A 9628-nucleotide genomic window follows, 5' to 3' on the forward strand; every position below is an offset into this window, starting at 1 on the left:
GGTTGAATTGCTGCAAAGAAAACCCCTACTAAAGGACACCAATAAGAAGAAGAGACTTGCTTGGGCCAAGAAATATGAGCAATGGACATTAGACCGGTGGAAATCTGTCCTTTGGTCTGATGAGTCCAAATGTGAGATTTTTAGTTCCAAACGCCATGTCTTTGTGAAATGCAGAGTAGGTGAACGGATGATCTCTGCATGTGTGGTTCCCACCGTGAAGCATGGAGGAGATGGTGTGGGGATGCTTTTCTGGTGACACTGTCAGTGATTTACTTACAATTCAAGGCACACTTAACCAGCATGGCTACCACAGCATTCTGCAGCGATACGCCATTGCTGATTTTCAACAGGACAATGACCCAACAAACCTCCAGGCTGTGTAATGCCTATTTGACCAAGAAGGAGAGTGATGTAGGGCTGCATCAGATGACCTGGCCTCCACACTCACCTCACCTCAACCCAATTTAGATGGTTTGGGACGAGTTGGATCGCAGAGTGAAGGAAAAAGCAGCCAACAAGTGTTCAGTGTGTGTGGGACTGTTGGAAAAGCATTCCAGGTGAAGCTGGTTGAGAGAATGCCAAGAGTGTGCAAAGCTGTCATCAAGGTAAATGGTGGCTACTTTGAAGAATCTCAAATATAAAATATTTTTTGATTTGTTTAAAACTTGTTTGGTTACATGATTCCATATGTGTTATTTTATAGTTGTGATGAATTCACTATTATTCTACAATGTAGAAAATAGTAAAAAATAAAGAAAAACCTTTTAATGAGTAGGTGTGTCCAAACTTTTGACCGGTACTGTACATTGATCTCATCTTTCCATTGTGTTTTGTTTATTTTTATGCACCGTGCCCCTCTTTCTGTGTCGTTCAACCACTGTTTAGTGTTCTCTGTCTGTACATGAAAGTAGGGTAGAAGAAGACTTCTCTGTCTGTACATGAAAGTAGAGTAGAAGACTTCTCTGTCTGTACATGAAAGTAGAGTAGAAGACTTCTCTGTCTGTACATGAAAGTAGAGTAGAAGAAGACTTCTCTGTCTGTACATGAAAGTAGAGTAGAAGAAGAAGAAAAAGAGGAGACCCAACGGGAGAAGTGGAGACAAAACAATAGAACTGTGGCGAAGGGAAAGGTACTGTAATTGCTTCCACAGCTCTTAGTAGTCTTGGCTTTGGTGAGCTTGTATTTGTTCACCACTGGATCATCTTGGAAAAAAATCAAAAGAGTCGAAGGCAGAAAAACAACATTTGATGAACAAGGTCGAGGCAGACAGAGGTTAAAGGACGCCATATCCAATCAAATCCGTTTAGCCGCAGAGGACTTAGCCGGTTACCATGGCCGTGGCCTGGGTCGTCTCCTTGGTGATGGAGGCTAACCACAGATCTAGGATCAGATTCCCCTTACCCCCAACCCTAACCATACAAGGATGACAAGATATTTGACCATGTATTAATGGTTAGGGTAAAGGTCTACCTACTTCAGGGTCATATTCATTACTGCACACCGTAGCATAATGTTTTGCAGCGGAAAACGAAAACAAGCCTTTCTTATTGGACAAGTCCAGGTAGTCCCTCCCAGGTAAGGTTGTTTTGAGGTTGGATCTGGGTGATTTAGGTTCTAGGTTCCATGTTCTAGACCTGGGTGGAGAACGAGCGTCGGAGAGGGGGCCGCCCCTCAGGGTGGGCGGGGCAGGGGGCGTGGTGCTCAGAGATGGAGGGCAGGTCTAGACTTCGCTGGAGATGAAGCGCCGCGAGGGGAGGAGCACATCGGGAGGGACGGGGCACAGGTATGGCTGATGGTCATGTGATCTCAGTGTACGGTAGTCTTGGAACCTGGGGGAGGAGAGAGAAGGAGAGAACAAGGTTAGGAGGCAAGAAGGATAAGAATGTGTTAAAGAATTAGAAGTACAGGGTGACTGAGATTTAAAGAGGTAGAGGTCTGTGTTGGGAGGGGACAAGGTTTAGACAGATCGGGTTTCATAAAGCTGGAAAGGGGGAGGATATTATTACTGAACAGTATAATCTATTTAAACTTGTTTTATCCAGGTTAATAATTAGGGATGTGGGGGTTAACCAGGCGAGAGAACACATGTAGCAACCAAACCAATAAACTAAAGAGTAGAGGTCGACCGATTATGATTTTTCAGCGCCGATACCGATAATTGTAGGACCAAAAAAGCCGATACCGATTAATCGTCCGATTTTTTTACCTGTATTTGTAATAATGACAATTACAACAATACTGAATGAACACTTATTTTAACTTAATATAATACATCAATACAAATGTATTTAGCCCCAAATAAATAATGAAACATGTACAATTTGGTTTAAATAATGCAAAAACAAAGTGTTGGAGAAGTAAAAGTGCCATATGTGCCATGTAAAAAAGCTAACGTTTGAGTTCCTTGCTCAGAACATGAGAACATATGAAAGTTGGTGGTTCCTTTTAACATGAGACTTCAATATTCCAAGGTAAGAGGGTTTAGGTTGTAGTTAATATAGTATTTTTAAAATGTAATTTATTTCATATACCTTTGGCAATTGGATGTTCTTATAGGCACTATAGTATTGCCAGTGTAACAGTATAGCTTCCGTCCCTCTTCTCACCCCTACCTGGGCTCGAACCAGGAACACATCGACAACAGCCACACTCGATGCAGCGTTACCCATGCCGAGCAAGCGGAACAACTACTCCAAGTCTCAGAGCAAGTGACGTTTGAAACGCTATTCGCGCGCACCCCGCTAACTAGCTAGCCATTTCACATTGGTTACACCAGCCATTAGGCCGATAGGCTTGAAGTCATTAACAGCGCTGTGCTTGCGAAGAGCTGCTGGCAAAACGCACAAAAGTGCTGTTTGAATGAATGCTTACGAGCCTGCTGCCGCCTACCACCGCTCAGTCAGACTGCTCTATCAAATCATAGACTTAATTATAACATAACACACAGAAATACGAGCCTTTGGTCATTAATATGGTAGAATCCGGAAACTATAATTTCAAAAACAAAACGTTTATTATTTCAGTGAAATACGGAACCGTTCGGTATTTTATCTAATGGGTGGCATCCCTAAATCTAAATATTCCTGTTTCATTGCACAACCTTCAATGTTATGTCATAATTACGTAATATTCTGGCAAATTAGTTCGCAATGAGCTGCCCAAACTGTTGCAAATACCCTAACTCTGCGAGCAATGAACACCAGAGAAATGACACAATTTCACCAGGTTAATATTGCCTGCTAACCTGGATTTCTTTTAGCTAAATATGCAGGTTTAAAAATATATACTTCTATGTATTAATTTTAAGAAAGGCATTGGTGTTTATGGTTAGGTACAGTCGTCCCAATGATTGTGCTTTTTTCGCAAATGCGTTTTTGTTATATCATCCCCCAGCGTTGCATCGATTATATGCAACACAGGACACGCTAGATAAACTAGTAATATCATCAACCATGTGTAGTTAACTAGTGATTATGAATGATTGATTGTTTTTTATAAGATAAGTTTAATGCTAGCTAGCAACTTACCTTGGCTTCTACTGCATTCGCGTAACAGGCAGGCTCCTCTTGGAGTGCAATGAGAGGCAGGTGCTTAGAGCGTTGGACTAGTTAACTGTAAGATTGCAAGATTGGATCCCCGCGCTGACAAGGTGGAAATCTGTTCTGCCCATGAACAAGGCAGTTAACCCACCATTCCTAGGCCGTCATTGAAAATAAGAATGTGTTCTTAACTGACTTGCCTAGTTAAATAAAGGTATAAAAAATATATATATACAGTATCTTGCGAAAGTATTCGGCCCCCTTGAACTTTGCGACCTTTTGCCACATTTCAGGCTTCAAACATAAAGATATAAAACTGTATTTTTTTGTGAAGAATCAACAACAAGTAGGACACAATCATGAAGTGGAACGACATTTATTGGATATTTCAAACTTTTTAACAAATCAAAAACTGAAAAATTGGGCGTGCAAAATTATTCAGCCCCCTTAAGTTAATACTTTGTAGCGCCACCTTTTGCTTCGATTACAGCTGTAAGTCGCTTGGGGTATGTCTCTATCAGTTTTGCACATTGAGAGACTGAAATTCTTTCCCATTCCTCCTTGCAAAACAGCTCGAGCTCAGTGAGGTTGGATGGAGAGCATTTGTGAACAGCAGTTTTCAGTTCTTTCCACAGATTCTCGATTGGATTCAGGTCTGGACTTTGACTTGGCCATTCTAACACCTGGATATGTTTATTTTTGAACCATTCCATTGTAGATTTTGCTTTATGTTTTGGATAATTGTCTTGTTGGAAGACAAATCTCCGTCCCAGTCTCAGGTCTTTTGCAGACTCCATCAGGTTTTCTTCCAGAACGGTCCTGTATTTGGCTCCATCCATCTTCCCATCAATTTTAACCATCTTCCCTGTCCCTGCTGAAGAAAAGCAGGCCCAAACCATGATGCTGCCACCACCATGTTTGACAGTGGGGATGGTGTGTTCAGGGTGATGAGCTGTGTTGGTTTTATCCAATAAATGTCGTTCCACTTCATGATTGTGTCCCACTTGTTGTTGATTCTTCACAAAAAAATACAGTTTTATATCTTTATGTTTGAAGCCTGAAATGTGGCAAAAGGTCGCAAAGTTCAAGGGGGCCGAATACTTTCGCAAGGCACTGTAAAAAAAAAATCTGCAAAATAGGCGCCCAAAAATACCGATTTCCGATTGTTATGAAAACTTGATATCTGCCCTAATTCATCGGCCATTCCGATTAATCGGTCGACCTCTACTAAAGAGATCCATAAAAATACCCTTCTTGTAAGAATGAATATGAACAAATGAATTAATTGAATTCACATTCATATTTACAAGAGATGTGAGGATGGCTCATTTTATGAGAACACTATCCCCTGTGACCTCCCAGCCCTTACCTGAGGGCAACTTAACTTTTCAAGTGGACTCTCCACGCGAGGTAGAGTGGACAGTAGCATGCCGTGGGGGGGCTGAGGGCGCTGGGGGGGCAGCGGGGGCAGGGCTGATGCCGTCTGCTGGAAGTTGTTGATCACACATGTCACCTGGTAGAGAGAGGTGGAGATTGAAAGGATGGATGGAAAGAGAGACACAGAGAGATAATGAGAGCGATAGATGGAGAGAGACAGGGTAGGGAGAGAAGGAAAGAGAGTAGGAGAGAGAGAGAGAGAGAGAGAGAGAGAGAGAGAGAGAGAGAGAGAGAGAGAGAGAGAGAGAGAGAGAGAGAGAGAGAAAGAGAGTGAGAGAGACTGTAAAAATGTGCTACTGAAGACAAGTTATTTAAAGTGATGTAAATTGAAACATTGCAGCTCTAACTTGAAACTGAATGGGTAATGTCCCCATCCCCACCCCTACCCCCATCAAGCCCTCAACCCCACCTCTACTCCTACCCCCATCTAGCCCTCATCCCCACCACTACTCCCACCACTACCCCTACCCCCATCTAGCCCTCATCCCCACCACTACCCCTACCCTCATCTAGCCCTCATCCCCACCACTACTCCTACCCCCATCAAGCCCTCAACCCCACCTCTACTCCCACCACTACTCCTACCCCCATCTAGCCCTCATCCCCACCTCTACTCCCACCACTACCCCTACCCCCATCTAGCCCTCATCCCCACCACTACTCCTACCCCCATCTAGCCCTCATCCCCACCACTACCCCTACCCTCATCTAGCCCTCATCCCCACCACTACTCCTACCCCCATCAAGCCCTCAACCCCACCTCTACTCCCACCACTACTCCTACCCCCATCTAGCCCTCATCCCCACCTCTACTCCCACCACTACCCCTACCCCCATCTAGCCCTCATCCCCACCACTACTCCTACCCCCATCTAGCCCTCATCCCCACCACTACTCCCACCACTACCCCTACCCCCATCTAGCCCTCATCCCCACCACTACTCCTACCCCCATCTAGCCCTCATCCCCACCACTACTCCCACCACTACTCCTACCCCCATCTAGCCCTCATCCCCACCTCTACTCCCACCACTACCCCTACCCCCATCTAGCCCTCATCCCCACCACTACTCCCACCACTACCCCTACCCCCATCTAGCCCTCATCCCCACCACTACCCCTACCCTCATCTAGCCCTCATCTCCACCACTACTCACACCACTACCCCTACCCCCATCTAGCCCTCATCCTCACCACTACCCCTACCCTCATCTAGCCCTCATCCCCACCACTACTCCCACCACTACTCCTACCCCCATCTAGCCCTCATCCCCACCACTACTCCCACCACTACCCCTACCCTCATCTAGCCCTCATCCCCACCACTACTCCCACCACTACTCCTACCCCCATCTAGCCCTCATCCCCACCACTACTCCTACCCCCATCTAGCCCTCAACCCCACCTCTACTCCCACCACTACCCCTAGCCCCATCTAGGCTTCATCCCCACCTCTACTCCCACCACTACCCCTACCCCCATCTAGCCCTCAACCCCACCTCTACTCCCACCACTACCCCTACCCCCATCTAGGACAAATCCCCACCTCTACTCTCACCACTACCCCTATCTAGCCCTCATCCCAACCACTACCCCTACCCCCATCTAGCCCTCATCCCCACCACTACCCCTACCCCCATCTAGCCCTCATCCCCACCACTACCCCTACCCCCATCTAGCCCTCAGGTCGGCAGGGTAGCCTAGTGGTTAGAGCGTTGGACTAGTAACCGGAAGGTTGCAAGTTCAAATCCCCGAGCTGACAAGGTTCAAATCTGTCGTTCTGCCCCTGAACAGGCAGTTAACCCACTGTTCCTAGGCCGTCATTGAAAATAAGAATTTGTTCTTAACTGACTTGCCTAGTTAAATAAAGGTAAAATAAAAATCCCCACATCTACACATCTAGCCCTCATCACTACCCCTACCCCTCATCACCACCCCATCTAGCCCTCATCCCTATCCCCATCCAGCCCTCATCCCCACCCCTACAACTACCCCCATCTATCCCTCATCCCCTACCCTCATCCCCATCTTCTACCACCTCCCCACCCCTACTCCCCAGTCCCCTCACCAGGAAGATAGCGATGGCCCCTCCGGTCAGGTATCCAACCAGGACGTTACCCACTTCTACCACCTCCCTACCCCCTACTCCACAGTCCCCTCACCAGGAAGGCAGCGATGGCCCCTCCGGTCAGGTATCCAGCCAGGACGTCACCCCAATGGTTCCTGTACTCCGTGACCCTCACCACCCCCACCAGCACAGCCAGGGACAGGAGGGTCAGACACAGGGTGGGCTTGGTCAGCCGGGTGCCCTTTGTACGGAACACCAGCGTCACGTACATCTGAAACACACACAGAAAGGAATAGTTCATTTAAAAGCTCCTCTGCAAACACACACACACAGAGGTGGAGGTTAAGATGCAAGCAGAGCTATACGTTCTAGATATACAGTACCTCCACAGAACCACACACAGAGCTATACATTCTAGATATACAGTAACTCCACAGAAGCACACACAGAGCTATACATTCTAGATATACAGTACCTCCACAGAACCACACACAGAGCTATAAAGTCTAGATATACAGTACCTCCACAGAAGCATACACAGAGCTATAAAGTCTAGATATACAGTACCTCCACAGAAGCATACACAGAGCTATAAAGTCTAGATATACAGTACCTCCACAGAAGCATACACAGAGCTATAAAGTCTAGATATACAGTACCTCCACAGAAGCATACACAGAGCTATAAAGTCTAGATATACAGTACCTCCACAGAAGCATACACAGAGCTATAAAGTCTAGATATACAGTACCTCCACAGAAGCACACACGGAGATATGCACAGAAGCAGACAGCTATAGAGTCTAGATATACAGTACCTCCACAGAAGCATACACAGAGCTATAAAGTCTAGATATACAGTACCTCCACAGAAGCATACACAGAGCTATAAAGTCTAGATATACAGTACCTCCACAGAAGCATACACAGAGCTATAAAGTCTAGATATACAGTACCTCCACAGAAGCATACACAGAGCTATAAAGTCTAGATATACAGTACCTCCACAGAAGCATACACAGAGCTATAAAGTCTAGATATACAGTACCTCCACAGAAGCACACACGGAGATATAAAGTCTAAATATACAGTGCCTGCACAGAAGCAGACAGCTATAGAGTCTAGATATACAGCACCGCCACAGAAGCACACACGGAGATATAAAGTCTAAATATACAGTGCCTGCACAGAAGCAGACAGCTATAGAGTCTAGATATACAGCACCGCCACAGAAGCACACACAGAGTTATAAAGTCTAAATATACAGTACCTCCACAGATGCACACACAGGGATATACATTCTAGATATACCCTCTACCTCCACTAAGCACATAGAAATGTACAGAAACATGCACATTTCAAAACACTGATATCAGAAAACATATCTCTATTCTTCCCGGTGTCACACTGTATTCCTTCCCCTCTAACTTCCCCCTAGTTCCTACCACTGTGTAGACAGCAGAGTAGATGCTGAGGGCCGCGTCCTTGGAGGGGAAGGACTTGCGTGCAGACGCAACCAGGTAGGGGTTCCCAGTGCAGGCACGGCGCTCTGTGATGTACTGCATGGGGGACTGGCAGCCCAAGACTGTGTAGTTGGGGCGGCAGGCAGACAGGAAGTGAGGGGTCTGGTTTCCTGTCACCACCTGGCCTGCGTTGGCAAAGATGGTGGTGGCGAAGAGGCAAAGGAGTAGACGCCTGAGGAGGTGGAGGAGGAGAATGGGGGTGGAGGAGGTGGAGGGTGAGGGGAAAGGATGGGGGAGGAGAGAGAGAGGGATAGGAAGAGAGGGAGAGGAGAAGGGAGAAATAGAGAGACAGACGAGAGGGCAGAGAGAGATAAAAACCCTTCATTCTATGCTGAATGACAGTAGTTAGGCAGCAATGCCCAATATATTAGGACCAATATACACCAGGTTTAATATGGTCTAATGTACAGTGGGACCTATAGCCACGGCTCACCCAGAAAGCGTACTATCCTGCGGAGGAGGGGTTGAAGTAACAGCAGTCAGCCGTCACAATGGTCTTCTCCTGAGCCCCCTCCGCTTTCACAAAGAACGTTGTCACCTCTCCAATCAGAATCTACAGACAGACGAACAGACGGACGGATGGACAGACAGACAGAGAGAAAGGCAGAGAGGTTAGTGTAAAACACTGAAACAGCTACGAGCAAATCCAAACCCACTACATAAGAACGGTATCCTGTATTTGTTCACAGTATACTCAGTTCTTGTATATGGCATTATTTATGTCTAGTTTCAGCCAGCCACAGTAACCTATGTGGTCATAAAGTATTAACAGTACAACAACTGGAAGTATTCCATTCTGTTACGTTCCTCTGGAGAAGAAACCCGCCGACTGTACATTACATTGTTATGGTTGCTGAATAATCAATGTTCAGTGGAGGAAACAGCAGGGCAGGACCCTGGTATAGTGTGGAGAGGAGGTGGGTACTGGTTTAGGGTGGAGAGGAGGTGGGTACTGGTTTAGTGTGGAGAGGAGGTGGGTACTGGTTTAGTGTGGAGAGGAGGTGGGTACTGGTTTAGTGTGGAGAGGTGGGTACTGGTTTAGTGTGGAGAAGAGGTGGGTAC

General features: G+C 46.4%; 1 pseudogene; it reads right to left on the reverse strand.

The window, feature by feature from the left end:
• Positions 1-748: 748 nt before the first annotated feature.
• On the reverse strand, positions 749-9119 carry LOC124026759 (annotated as a pseudogene).
• Between the last annotated feature and the right edge of the window lie 509 nt (positions 9120-9628).

This window comes from Oncorhynchus gorbuscha, unplaced genomic scaffold (assembly GCF_021184085.1).
Source record: "Oncorhynchus gorbuscha isolate QuinsamMale2020 ecotype Even-year unplaced genomic scaffold, OgorEven_v1.0 Un_scaffold_2803, whole genome shotgun sequence".
NCBI classification, from domain to species: Eukaryota; Metazoa; Chordata; class Actinopteri; order Salmoniformes; family Salmonidae; genus Oncorhynchus; species Oncorhynchus gorbuscha.